The sequence below is a fragment of the Balaenoptera physalus genome (genome assembly GCF_965194825.1).
Source record: "Balaenoptera physalus genome assembly, chromosome: 5".
NCBI classification, from domain to species: domain Eukaryota; kingdom Metazoa; phylum Chordata; class Mammalia; order Artiodactyla; family Balaenopteridae; genus Balaenoptera; species Balaenoptera physalus.
This window is the reverse complement of record NC_138884.1, coordinates 124,794,396-124,807,682: the sequence shown is the minus strand read 5'-3', so window position 1 is coordinate 124,807,682 and position 13,287 is coordinate 124,794,396. Positions and strand designations below refer to the sequence as shown.

The window sequence follows — 13,287 nt, the reverse complement described above, 5'->3', positions numbered from 1 at the left end:
TTAATTTGTGATGCAGCACTGCTGGGTAGTTGGATGGAGAGAGGTGGGGCAGTTAACTCTGGCCTAGTCAGTACCCACTGTCTTTGACTCCTCTCTCCAGCGGGGCCTGTGTCATTGGTCAGATTTTACCCCTAAGGATTCCTGTATCAGATGACTGAGCCTCTGCCACCAAGTCCTGAGGCGAGGCATAGACATTTTAACTGCCCAAGGCAACATGAGGATGGTGGTAGTGAGTAGCATGGTGGATAAAATGTTCAAAAGCAGAACTCAAACTCTTCTTCCTAAATTATCCTTGCATTACCAGCTGCAGTCTCCTTCTTCCCCAGGCCATAGCTACTATCATTCCCCTCCACACACATACCATTCTAAGTAGTACACTCTCTCCTCATCAATTACTCAGTTTTATTTTTCATAGGTTTTTGACATGTCTTTATATTCTGTTAGGGTTGATCTTGGGGAAGGGAACAATTAGCCCATGTTAATTGAGTATCCTAACAAAACCCAACCTACAAAAAACTTTACTTTCTACTTCTACTCTATCATTCTATAATAATGTTTAAACTTTTAATAATGAAAAAAAGCACTTCTAAATTAGATCAGCACCTGTCAATAATTACTTGATACATATTAGCTAATCACATAATAGTCTTATAGCTGAATTTAAAAATGTTTTAAATACCTTGCTCTCTAATGAGGTTCAAAGTTTAAGAAAAAAGGTCTTATGTAAATACTGTACCTGCAACAAATATCTACAACTAGTTCAAGAACTAAATTTTTTTTTCCTTTTTTTAATGGGAGTATAGTTGACTTACAATGTTGTGTTAGTTTCAGGTGTACAGCAAAGTGATGCAGTTATACATGTACATATATTCATTCTTTTTCAGATTCTTTTCTCATATAGGTTATCACAAAGTACTGAGTAGAGTTCCCTGTGCTATACAGTAGGTCCTTGTTGGTTCTCTCTCTTATATGCAGTACTGCGTGTGTGAAGAACTATATTCTTTAATCTATCACCTACAAGTCCTTCTACTACGTCAGTACTGTATAAGCTTCCTGAAAATGGCGTCACGAAACATGGCTCGTTCCATGACACTGAAGTGAATCTCATCACTGAATGAACTCTTGTGTTGGGCAGGGAGATATAAAGCTGAAGAAAAACTGGCTGTCAAAATATTAAAAGCAGGTGGGCCAGGAGCATCACCTCAGGAAAAGTGATTTAACTGTGGATAGATGGGAATAAGTGACTGATAAACTAACTCCTTGTGTGGCTCTAATGATTATGACTGCTTCTTTTATGCAAAAGTTTCAAGCCAAATGTTCAATTAAGTGTTAATTTGCCAAATGCAACAGATTTTTCCTTTTAGCCACCCTAGTTTTTAGCTGCCAATGGGATTATCCAAGTACACTCAGGGTGAAGTGTGTTTAAGACCTAAATTTTCTCTTTAGTGACACCCTCTCAATTAATTAAATCAGTGGCCTCATTCTTTGGAGATAAAATACAAACTCTTGCAAAGTAAAATGTATTACTTTGGATCACAATTTTAAAAAGAAATCAATCAACTGGTATAGATACTGCACACTCTCAAAAATGCTTGGCAAAACTTAAGAATACAGGATAAGGTTGCTGAATATAGAATCATTGTGTAGAGATATTACTAATTGCCTTCTCCCAATTTTCTTTCCTTCTTCCCTACTTGAATAGGGAAGCAATGCACCTAGTAAAATGAAAAAGAAAAAGGCACACTTCTCTGTTTCCCTTGAAGCTAGAAGTGTCTATTGTGATGGATTTCTGAGCAGAGATACAAGCAGAATCCATACTGTGGAGCTGCAGGGAAAGCCGTTAAGTGAGCCAGATCTCTTGGCCTCATTTTTTGTCTGTTTCCCTCTGTTGTTCTTCCCTTGCATACACAGAAGCATGCTTTGAGATACAAGAGTCATCTTCAGACCACAAGGGTAAATATCACAAAGATTAAAAAGAGACACACAAAGAGCCTGGGTTCCTGTTGGCATCCTTAAGCCACATTATCAACTCTGGTCTTTTGTCCTCCAGACTTTGTTATAATAAAAAATCATCCTGTTTTTGGTTTAAGCCACTCTGCGTAGAGTTTTATTACTGTCAACTGAACTCAATCTTAATGGATACCAATACCACTCTGTATGGTACGATAAAGTTTGCAAGCCATTTTTGAAGATAACATTTAAATTCAAATTCTTTAGTTAGTAAGGTAAGGCTCTTAGGTTGTATTTTCTATTTGGTCAGTATGAGTAAGTATCTTTGAAGGCAAACGATTAATTAAGCATATTGACCCTGGAATCAGACTGTTTAAGATCTTGGCTCTCACTTACTATGTGACTTGGCCAAGTTGTTACCCTCCCACAGACCTCAGGTTCCTCTTCTGCAAAATTAGTACATATCATAGAGTTCTTGTAAGGATAAGAGTTGAATGTGACACACTTAGCTCTTGGCATAGAGTAAGTACTAAATTAGTGTTTATCATTATTATCATCCAGGGATTATTGATTTTAGGTGGACATAATAAATTGATTTGCTTGTACACTGATAAAAAAACACTGCACACACGGTATTGTAGTTATTCAAGTAGATCTATTAACTTTCTCCCACCACATTCTAAATTTGTTGAAGGCCAGAGGCACATTTTACACGTCTTGCAAAGAGAGCTCTGGAGCTTTGCATAAGGGTTTCCTTGAGTCTATGCATAAGTGCTGATTTGTCTATTCACAAGAAGAAACTACCCAAGACCAAAGAAAGAATCACCAGGAAGCAATAGGCAATTAATTTCTGGAGCACAATAGACTGGGGATATTGTGAGTTTTCACCTGACAGCAGAGTCACACCATATACAATGTAATTCATCCAATAAAAAAGTAACAGGTATTAAAAGAAGAAAGAATATATGATTAATAACTTGCAGAGAAAAAAACTCAATGGAAAACCCACAAAAACGTAGGCAATACAGTTAAAACATAAGGATATTAAGGCTGCTTTTATAAATATGCACCATATGTTCAAGAAAATAAGGGAAATAGAATTGTAATAAGGAGATAAATGGAAGATGTAAAAAGATCCAAAGTAGGAAGATATTAATAGCAGATTAGACAATGCAGAAGAAAATATTAATGATGTTGAAGATATAGCATAGAAACATTTCAAAGTGAAGCAAGAAAGAAAAATGTAACTTCAGGGATTAAACAGAGCATCAGTGACATGTGGACAATATCAAGTGATCTAATCTAAATATAATTGGAGTTGTATTAAAGGAGGAATGTATGGGAAAAATAGTTGAAGAAATAATGCTCAAAATTTTCTAAATTTGAAACAAAATATAAACCCATAGGTTCAAGAAGTTCAACACACCCCAAGTAGTATTAACACAAAGAAAATTCCACCAAGGCTCATCACAAATTGCTTAAAACCAGTATTGAACAGAAATTCTTAAAAGCAGCCAGAGGAAAACATCATTTCATACAGAGAAAACACAGATAATCAAAAACCATGCAAGCCAAAAGAAAATGAAAAATAATTTTAAAATATTTAAGGAAAAAAAGAAAATAAAAAAATTTCACCCAGAATTCTTTAACCAGAAAAATATATTTCAAAAATGAAGTGGAAATAAAACATTCTTCATACAAACAAAAGTTGTAAGAATTAACCTCTAGCACATATGCACTACAACATATTATAGAAAGTTCCTTAGTATATGAGTTTACTAAGGTTGCCATAATAAAATACCATAGACTGGGTGGCTTAATCAACAGAAATTCATTTTTTCAGTTTTGGAGGCTGGAAGTCCTAGATCAAGGTATCAGTATGTTTGTTTTCTCCTGAGGCATTTCCCTTTTGCTTGCAGATGCTACTTTCTCACTGTGTTCTAACATGGCCTTTTCTCTGTGTGTGCACAAATACAGTCACATTCTGAGATGTTTTGGGGGCTAGAACTTCACATATGAAATGAGCAGGGAGGGACACAATTCAGTCTGTAACACTTAGGGAATAGGAAAATGTTACCAGAGTGAAACTGGAATCTACACATACATACACACAAATATTAAAAATTTACTGTGCGCTCTATAACATATGTAGAAATAAAAAGTATGACAATGATACCACAATATAGGAGAAAATTAAAAATATACTATTATGAGGTTCTTATCACTTCTAAGTGAAGTAATATTATATGAAGATAGATAATATACAGTTATAATGTCAGCTATTGAGCAACCACTAAAAAATAAAAAAGATAAAGGGAGCCACTTGTAATGATAAAATGGAACTATAAAATATATTAAATCTAAAAGTGAAGCAAAGATAAAAAAGGAACAAAGAATAAGACAATAGCCAGATCGTAGATTTAAATCTAATAATAATTATATTAAATATAAATGGTCTAAATACAATTATAAAGCAGAGATTCTCAGATTGAATGAAAGTGCCAGACATAACCGTTATTCACATGCAAAAATTACTCTGGACAGATGGGTTAAAAATAATAGGATGGCCAATGATATACATGCAAATATGGGGTCGGGGGGGGGAAAGGTGGGAAATTTCTGCTTCCAAAGAAAGAGTAACAGGGACTGGATTTACCATACCACCTGAAACTTCTAAAAGAAATAATAATGCTTTTCAGACATTGAACATGAAAAACTTCAGGACACTGATTCCTGACAATGGGGCAACAAATGAGGTAAGCCTTATGATTACTCTAGGTTACTGCCTGAAGAGAATTTCCATACCACAGAGTGGGAAACCAGAAGACTCCAGCAGTCTGAGTTTAAGAGATAAAACTGGGAGTCTAAGTGCAGAGGCAGCAAGAGGTCTAGAATTCACCCCGAAGGAGACAGAAGAGTAGATAGATGTAGAAAGCATGCCACAAGACCTGCTGAGAAACCCACAAAAGTCTTCAGTTGAGTTCTGATCAGTGCATATGTGTGAAGATCTCAAATTAAATGGACAAAATGAACCGTCCTGTAAATGTTAATCCCTTTTCCCCAACCACCCTTGTATTGCTTAATGAATCCTAAAGTTTGGGGAAGAAGTGCTTATGGTGGCAGAGATATATGCTATTCATGGGCTCAAGAACATAGACACTTGTTCATCAAGATTGATATGGCTGTAGTCAGGGCTAAGTGCTCAGCCTGCAAACAGCAGAAACTATACCCGAGGGGAACCAACTAGACCTCGGGTGAATGATTGATTGTACTGGATCTTTTCTAATACAGAGGGACAGAGAAATGGTTTTACTGAGATGGTCATGGATTCTGGCTGTCAATAGGCAATCTCCATCCATAGTCCTCCTGCCAGAAATACCATCTGTGGACTTACAGAAAGCCTCATCCATTTGCCATGGTATTTCAGCAACATCAGATAACCAAGCCAATCTTTTACAGAAGAAGTGTAGCAATGGGCTCACACCCATGGAATTTGGTAGACTTACTAAATTCCCCAATACCTAGTATTAATCTACTTCACTTGGTAGAATAGCCTACTCATGTTCAGCAGTTGTACCAGTTGGGAGACAGCAAAATGGAAAAACCAAGATTAAAATATTGGAAAAAGGTCTGTATTAGACATCTGTGGAGGAATAATCCCTATAAATTTCAGATATGCTCCTACAGGATTCAATATATGCCCTAAACCAGCAACCCGTATATAAGTGCCATTTTCTCCTTCAGAATTCTTAAATCCAGGATGACAGAGCATTGATAAAACTCAGGTACACAAGGGTAAATAGTTTTTCCGAGGACAGACAGCAATTAAGTTGAGGCACTGGGGTACGAACCTGAAACTGCCCATAGTCCAATCTCTTAACTGGATCTCTGAAATTATATTTACTCATTCATCTACCTTTATTACCATTTATTTATGTAAGACCTATTTAACTTGTTTCAAAGGCCATCATTAATCCTTTTATAAAGAAATATCCTTGCTTTTGATTAAGTGATCAATAATTGTTCTTCTGATTTGGCTTTAATAACTACTGTGACTCCTAGTCTTGTTTGTCACAAATTAGAGATACATCTGTATAGACAAACAGCTATTTTGCTTTTAATGATGCCTTGAATATGCTGAGGAAAGTGAAACTTTGAAAAGCTATCTTTTAGATCTATTAGCTATAATTGATGTTTTTAGAGTAGTAAGACCGTGTGCTAAAATGTCGGATTTTAGGCATTGTTCAGTTGCCAGAATTTTATTAATAATAACTTTAACAACTGTATCTCTGACATTAAACAGCCTTTCTTTGTACTTTGAAATTATCAAACATGTACCTGAAAGTGATGGTTTGATTGTAACTATATTAACAAAATTAATAAATGTAATTACTCAAGGGAAAATTGATTATAGATCATTGGCCATTTTTACTTATAGGCTACTTTTCTTAAATGTTTCATCCTATAAGTGAAAATGTAACAGTAGTTACTCTATTATGTAACAAAGTCATCATGTTCTCAAATTCATGGCTTATGGCTAAGAACAATGCCAGGCACATAGCAGATGTTCAATAATTTTTAAGTAAATAAATGAATGGCTCATATCTTTTATAATGATTCTCATTTTCTCATTTAGGTAAGAAGCAGGTGTTATTCCATTTCTGCTTAAGATTGTTGCATCAAAACTGGTCACTTCTAAATGTAAGGCCAGACACTATCAAACTCTTAGAGGAAAACATAGGCAGAACACTCTATGACATAAATCACAGTAAGATTCTTTTTGACGCACCTCCTAGAGAAATGGAAATAAAAACAAAAATAAACAAATGGGACCTAATGAAACTTAAAAGCTTTTGCACAGCAAAGGAAACCATAAACAAGACGAAAAGACAACCCTCAGAATGGGAGAAAATATTTGCAAATGAAGCAACTCACAGAGGATTAATCTCCAAAATTTACAAGCAGCTCATGCAGCTCAATATCAAAAAAACAAACAACCCAATCCAAAAATGGGCAGAAGACTTAAATAGACATTTCTCCAAATAATATATACAGATTGCCAACAAACACATGAAAGAATGCTCAGCATCATTAATCATTAGAGAAATGCAAAGCAAAACTACAATGAGATATCATCTCATACCAGTCAGAATGGCCATCATCAAAAAATCTACAAACAATAAATGCTGGAGAGGGTGTGGAGAAAAGGGAACCCTCTTGCACTGTTGGTGGGAATGTAAATTGATACAGCCATTATGGAGAACAGTATGGAGGTTCCTTAAAAAACTAAAAATAGAACTACCATACGACCCAGCAATCCCACTACTGGGCATATACCCTGAGAAAACCATAATTCAAAAAGAGTCATGTACCAAAATGTTCATTGCAGCTCTATTTACAATAGCCAGGACATGGAAACAACCTAAGTGTCCATCAAAGGATGAATGGATAAAGAAGATATGGCACATATATACAATGGAATATTACTCAGCCATAAAAAGAAACGAAATTGAGTTATTTGTAGTGAGGTGGATGGACCTATAGTCTGTCATACAGAGTGAAGTAAGTCAGAAAGAGAAAAATAAATATCGAATGCTAACACATATATATGGAATCTAAAAAAAATGGTCATGAAGAACCTAGGGGCAAGATGGGAATAAAGACACAGACCTACTAGAGAACGGACTTGAGGATACGGGGAAGGGGAAGGGGAAGCTGGGACAAAGTGAGAGAGTGGCATGGACATATATACACTACCAAACGTAAAATAGATAGCTAGTGGGAAGCAGACGCATAGCACAGGGAGATCAGCTTGGTGCTTTGTGACCACTTAGAGGGGTGGGATAGGGAGGGTGGGAGGGAGGGAGACGCAAGAGGGAAGAGATATGGGGACATATGTGTAACTGATTCACTTTGTTATAAAGCAGAAACTAACACACCATTGTAAAGCAATTATACTCCAATAAAGATGTTAAAAAAACTGGTCACTTACTTTTTAGTAGAACATTCATTACAAAGAATCATTCAGGAAGGCAGCTGCTTCTTTTTGCTGGCTCAAATTTTTATATTACCTAGGAAAAAAAGTTAGCAATATACCAAACTAAAACACTCTTATGGCCAGATCTCTTTAGTTAAGCAAAAATTATATTTAATTCATGTTATATGCAAAATTCACATACTCAACTAAAGTGTATCTTTTACTTCTTGGATTTTCAAGATAATATCAACCCAATAGTAATAGTGTTCAATAGGAAAGCTCTCACATACAGTACAGGCTGGCATGTGCTCTTTTTCCATCATCTTTAAATTGAAACAGAACTTGAATACATCTTTTGTCTAAGAAATTCACTACCTTAATATGATGGCATTTTCATTTTCGAGTTAGCATGTGTTTTGCTTCCTTTTGGAATTTAAAATTCAGTGAAAGCAAGCCGATTTTTGTTTTTGGCAATAAATCTTGCATAGGAAAATGGAAGAAAAGGCATTTGGGACATAGATAAGGAAGTTCTAGGTTATTTTAAACATATTGATACTGTCTTTCATTCATCAAGGTGTTTCTTATTATTAGAACAAGCAAAAAAGGTTAACAAAGTTAATTTTAAAGTGGATCCCAGCATGTAAAAATGAGAACAAAAAATTAACTAAATAGGTTTTGGATATAGGTTTCTCTATATGGTAGACGGTTTCCGTATGTCTTAATAGAAGTTTCTGTTTACATTTATTAAAAATGACTTAATCCAAAAGGTATTTACATCATTACAGAACAGTTACATTTTAAGAAAAATAGCTCACTTTTGTAACCTTGAAAAGAATTACATAAGGAAAAATCATATTACAGATTTTTTAAAGCACCTTTGTGCTATTTTTTACTTGTTTAGTAACCTTTGTTTTGATTTAGCAGTATTAATGTAAAGTAGCTGAAACAAGCAGCTAGTAACATAGAAGCAATATCAGGTAAGCCATTTGAGCTTGTTATTAAATGTTAATTGTCTTCTGATCCTTAAACTAGATACCTAAACTGAATAGACCACTATCAGCAAGATATGCAAGTTATATGAATGTTGTAGGTACCCAAACACAAGTGGATTGTTAAATATTTTATTGCTTTCCTAACTGTCCTGAAGAATTCTACATAATTTTCCTCATACTCTAAAAGAGGTAGTGTCAAAATGTTTGTCCTGTTATTAATAATCAGAACTTATTTCAAATACAATTTTCCTGAGTGTTTATCTCAGAAAACTAACCAGAGATTGTATTTTATATACTTTATGTAAATGAGAACTGGAGGAAATATATTTTTATATTTTTGATAATAAAATATCAATAATCTTCCATTCCAATCTCTTTAACCTATGCATTTTATGTTTATGGCAAACTAAATTTACTTTTTCCTCTAAATACCCAGCATTCTCATACCTTTGTATATTTGCCTGCATTCTTACTACAATGTTTTCTCCCAACATCTATGTTGCCCAACAAATTCTGTCTCTTCTAGCTGAAATTTCACTCTTCTGTGAAGCTTGCCCTGATCCACATGGATAGAAATTAACTTTCCCTTCTTTGAATTTTCACAGTGCTTTGACACTACTTTTTTGGCATGAGTCTTATTCTGTTGTATTATAATGTAGTTAGCATTTCAGAACTCAAAATTACTCTAATAAACTAAAGAACCTATTGGAAATGAAACCCAACAGGTGAAATTCAAAGTATTCCATTTAGTGGGGAGAAAAAACCCAAGAAGTGAATATAGCACATGTAATAATAAATAATTATGGGACAGTGAATATGAATGGAAAATAGCCAGGCTTTCACATCTGGTTGTGTCTTTTTTATCTTATAATCAGAGAAGTTGATTAAGAAACACCCATTATATAAAGGGGGTCAAAATGCACAAACTTTCAGTTATAAAAAATCTTAGTAATGTATAGCATCATGACTATAGTTAATAATTCTGTATTATATGTTTAAAAGTTGTTGAGAGTAGATCTTAAAAGTTCTCATAACAAGAAAAATAATTTGTAACTATGTGTGGTAATGGATGTTAATTAGACGTACTGTGGTGATCATTTCACAATATAAACAAATATCAAATCATTATATTATATACCTGAAACTAATATAATGTTATATAACAATTATATCTCAAAAAAATCCCAAAACACATTATGGAAGTTGGGACTTTTGAGGGGAAAAAAAGGGTAATAGGAAACTTTTTCTTAAAGATGTAAAGGTTATTGTGCAACAAATGATGATTCATTTTACTCCAGTGAAGGCAGAAAAATGAAGTACTTTCATGTGAATTAAGGCTTTTAAACAGTTACTATTTATTAATGGTAGGAAATCCTGGTGTCTTCCACTTTAGAAATTTTTAGTAAGTATAGAAATCTATTTTTTGAAACATTTAAATGAATTCTGTCTAAAAAGAAAAAGTGACCCTATAAGAGACAATCTTAATAGGTGCGGCCACAATCAACTTTATATTCTTTATTTTATTGACCCTTTCCACACAGAGTCTCAGACCCAATATTGAACTTGAAAAGTACAATAAAGTCCTATACAATCTGAAAGCTAGGAAAATAGTGTCAATTTGCTTATTTGATTAACTAAAGGTTAAACAGAAAGTCTTATGGAAGGTTATGTCACCTTTTTTCACTGTTGAAATTTCTTCCGAAACTTACCAGATCAATTTATATTTCACAGGAAATAGCATTTGAACATAGTTTCATTTTCACAGAAGCTTCAGAAACTTTCAGGGCATAAGGTTTATTAACACTTAAAGCCTTGTATTTTTAGGCATTGTGCATTTGGGTATGATTCTTTTTACATGATGGGGTTAGATATTTTGTGTTCCCTTACAGAGCATCAACCCTATTAACAATCCCATCGTTGTCTTAGGCCACACACACACTCTTCTGTAACAATCCATACTTAAAAGTCAGAGGCTTGCTGCAGATCACTGGATGGGGTCTTCAGTTTTACCCTTCGAGTTGGAGATATTGTCCGTGAATAGGAAAGTCTGGAGATACTATTGACCTGCTTGATTTGGCTTGAGCGTGCACAGTCGGAGTAAATCTGCTGACAGGCTCAGCTTCTCTCACTCATCTGATCTGAGGAGACACTGAGTCAACAGAATAGAATTCCAACAGCTTCCCTACCGCAAAGCTCACGCCCTTCAGGGTGATACCTTTGTCCTCTGGGGCTTATTCAACTGCTTTAGGAAAGTGATAGCCTGAGCAGTAAAATTGGAACAGTGTCCAATATGCAGAGGGGGAAAAAAGAAGTCAGATTTAGCCTAAAACAGTGCAGCATATTTTAAAAAATATATCGATTTTACTTTTATGTTTTGGCATATTTGTGTAAAATTAAACCTTCTTTGGAACATATTTTACTGCAATATTGTTTTAGGATATCCGACTCCTCTCCTTATCATTCTCATTCTCTCACAGAACCAGGAAGGGTTTACAAATTTATCTCCCTATCTGCAACTCACAACATGAAAAACTGGAGCTGTCCTGAATTGGCATCAAATCTAGCTTCTACTCATTCATCCATTCATTGACACCTGCTCAGTAACTCCAAAGATAGAAATTGAGTCTAAGTAAATAACCACACCTTACCTTGCCCCAGGCAAGTACTAGCATTCACTTATACATGTGGCATGTAGTTTGTGTGCTTGAAAATTATATTTAGAATAAGTTCATTTCAAAACAGCTTGGGACTATGGTCTATTCCAATCTTTTGATTTTCCCTATGAGAAAATTAAGGGAAATGACTTTATTAGGTTACTAGTAAGTAGTTAACAGAGGTAAGACTTATAGGGTATCTTAGAGAATTGGGAAGTTAGATTAAATAATCATAACACCCTTTCAGTGATAGATTTCTATGAATTCATAGGAATAATACACTTTAGGTTCATTTTCTGTAGTAGTCTAGTCATTCATTCTAATATTATTCAAGCACCTGCTATGACATAGGCATTGTGCTACAGACAAACTACAATTTTGACAAAACATGGTTCCTGTGTGTTTGTCAAGTGATACAGACAATCAGGAAGTTACAAAGCAGTGTATTAAATGCTCCTTAATATGGAGTGATCATACTGAAAAAAGTGGCTGAGAAGTATTTGAGGCACAAAGCCCCCAGAGAAAATTTGAGGATATTTTGGGTACAGGGTCACATTCTTGGAAAGTGAAAAGAGATTTGTGAGGAAATGAAGTGACTATATAAATTCTGCTTTCAAGAAATTTGATTAAGCAAACAAGAGCAAAACAAGAGTTTGTGTTACAATGACAGGTGTCAAGGAGGGATTCCCCCACTCCACCCGCCACTGAGTGGAAGAGATGAGCATATTTATAGACCATAAAAAAGAATCCAACACATAAAGAGATAACTTATGGAGCAAAACACCTTTGGAGATGGGATGCTTTGGATCCAGATTATTGGCTATTCCTTCTAACAGAGAAAATAAGATAATGATAAGGAGTAGATACTTGACACCCAAGCATAAAGCAGAGTTGCCAGCTAACAAAAAGCCAGGTCAGGCAAGGAGTAAGATGAGAGGGGTAAAGACCGTCTTTGTATTTGTGGGAGCTGGAAGACAGACAAGAAATGGGAGAAGGAGCTAAGGATGCTTTTTTTTTTTTTTTTTTCTGCATTGAAAGAACAGCAGAGACTAGAAAGCATGCACTTTTAGTACCAACAATAAAGCTCAGCAACACAAGAGCTGATAGGGTGAGAGGAAGATTGATGGTTTTTGGCATCTTCAGGACAGTGGAGAAGAAATACTTGGAATGAAGTGTTTGGGAAGGCTGCAGAAAAAGAAAGTATGGGAAGTTATGAACTTCAAAATGTCCAAAGTATAGAGAAAGAAGTCAACACAGGGGAAAGAGGGGGAAACTAAAGGTCTCAGTTTAGTCAAAGACCATGTATACATGGGAGAAGGAGCTAGAGAAAGCCAGAGGGAAGGGGTTAGATGAATAAATGGGTTGTTGGATATTAACACTCCTGGGTAGGGGAACTTTCAGATGGTAACTTCCTGTGTGCTGTCTTGGAGTATATATTGAACCACAGTAGATGTGACAGTGACTTGATTTTTTTTTCTTTTAATTTTTAGTAGCTTTACTGAGGTTTACTTTACATGTCACAAAATTCAATAATTTCAAGTATGAAACAATCAATGACTTGTAGTAAATTTATAAAGTTGTGCAACCATCCCATGATACAATTTTAGAATATTCCCATCACCCTGAAACAGGAGGGAAGGGGGCAGGGCACAACCTTTAAAAGCTTGAGCACACGACATAAACTGATTATAACCAAATAGGTCCAAGATGGCAG

At 35.1% G+C, this 13,287-nt stretch overlaps 1 pseudogene across 1 annotated transcript in view; it reads right to left on the bottom strand.

The window, feature by feature from the left end:
• The window catches only part of LOC309661305 (lysosome-associated membrane glycoprotein 1 pseudogene), a 121,099-nt pseudogene that overhangs the window by 44,616 nt on the left and 63,196 nt on the right, over positions 1 to 13,287 (bottom strand). Inside the window, exon 2 of the transcript XR_014268400.1 lies at positions 7,943 to 8,021. The product of XR_014268400.1 is annotated as a lysosome-associated membrane glycoprotein 1 pseudogene (transcript). The remainder of the gene's footprint in view (positions 1 to 7,942; positions 8,022 to 13,287) is intronic.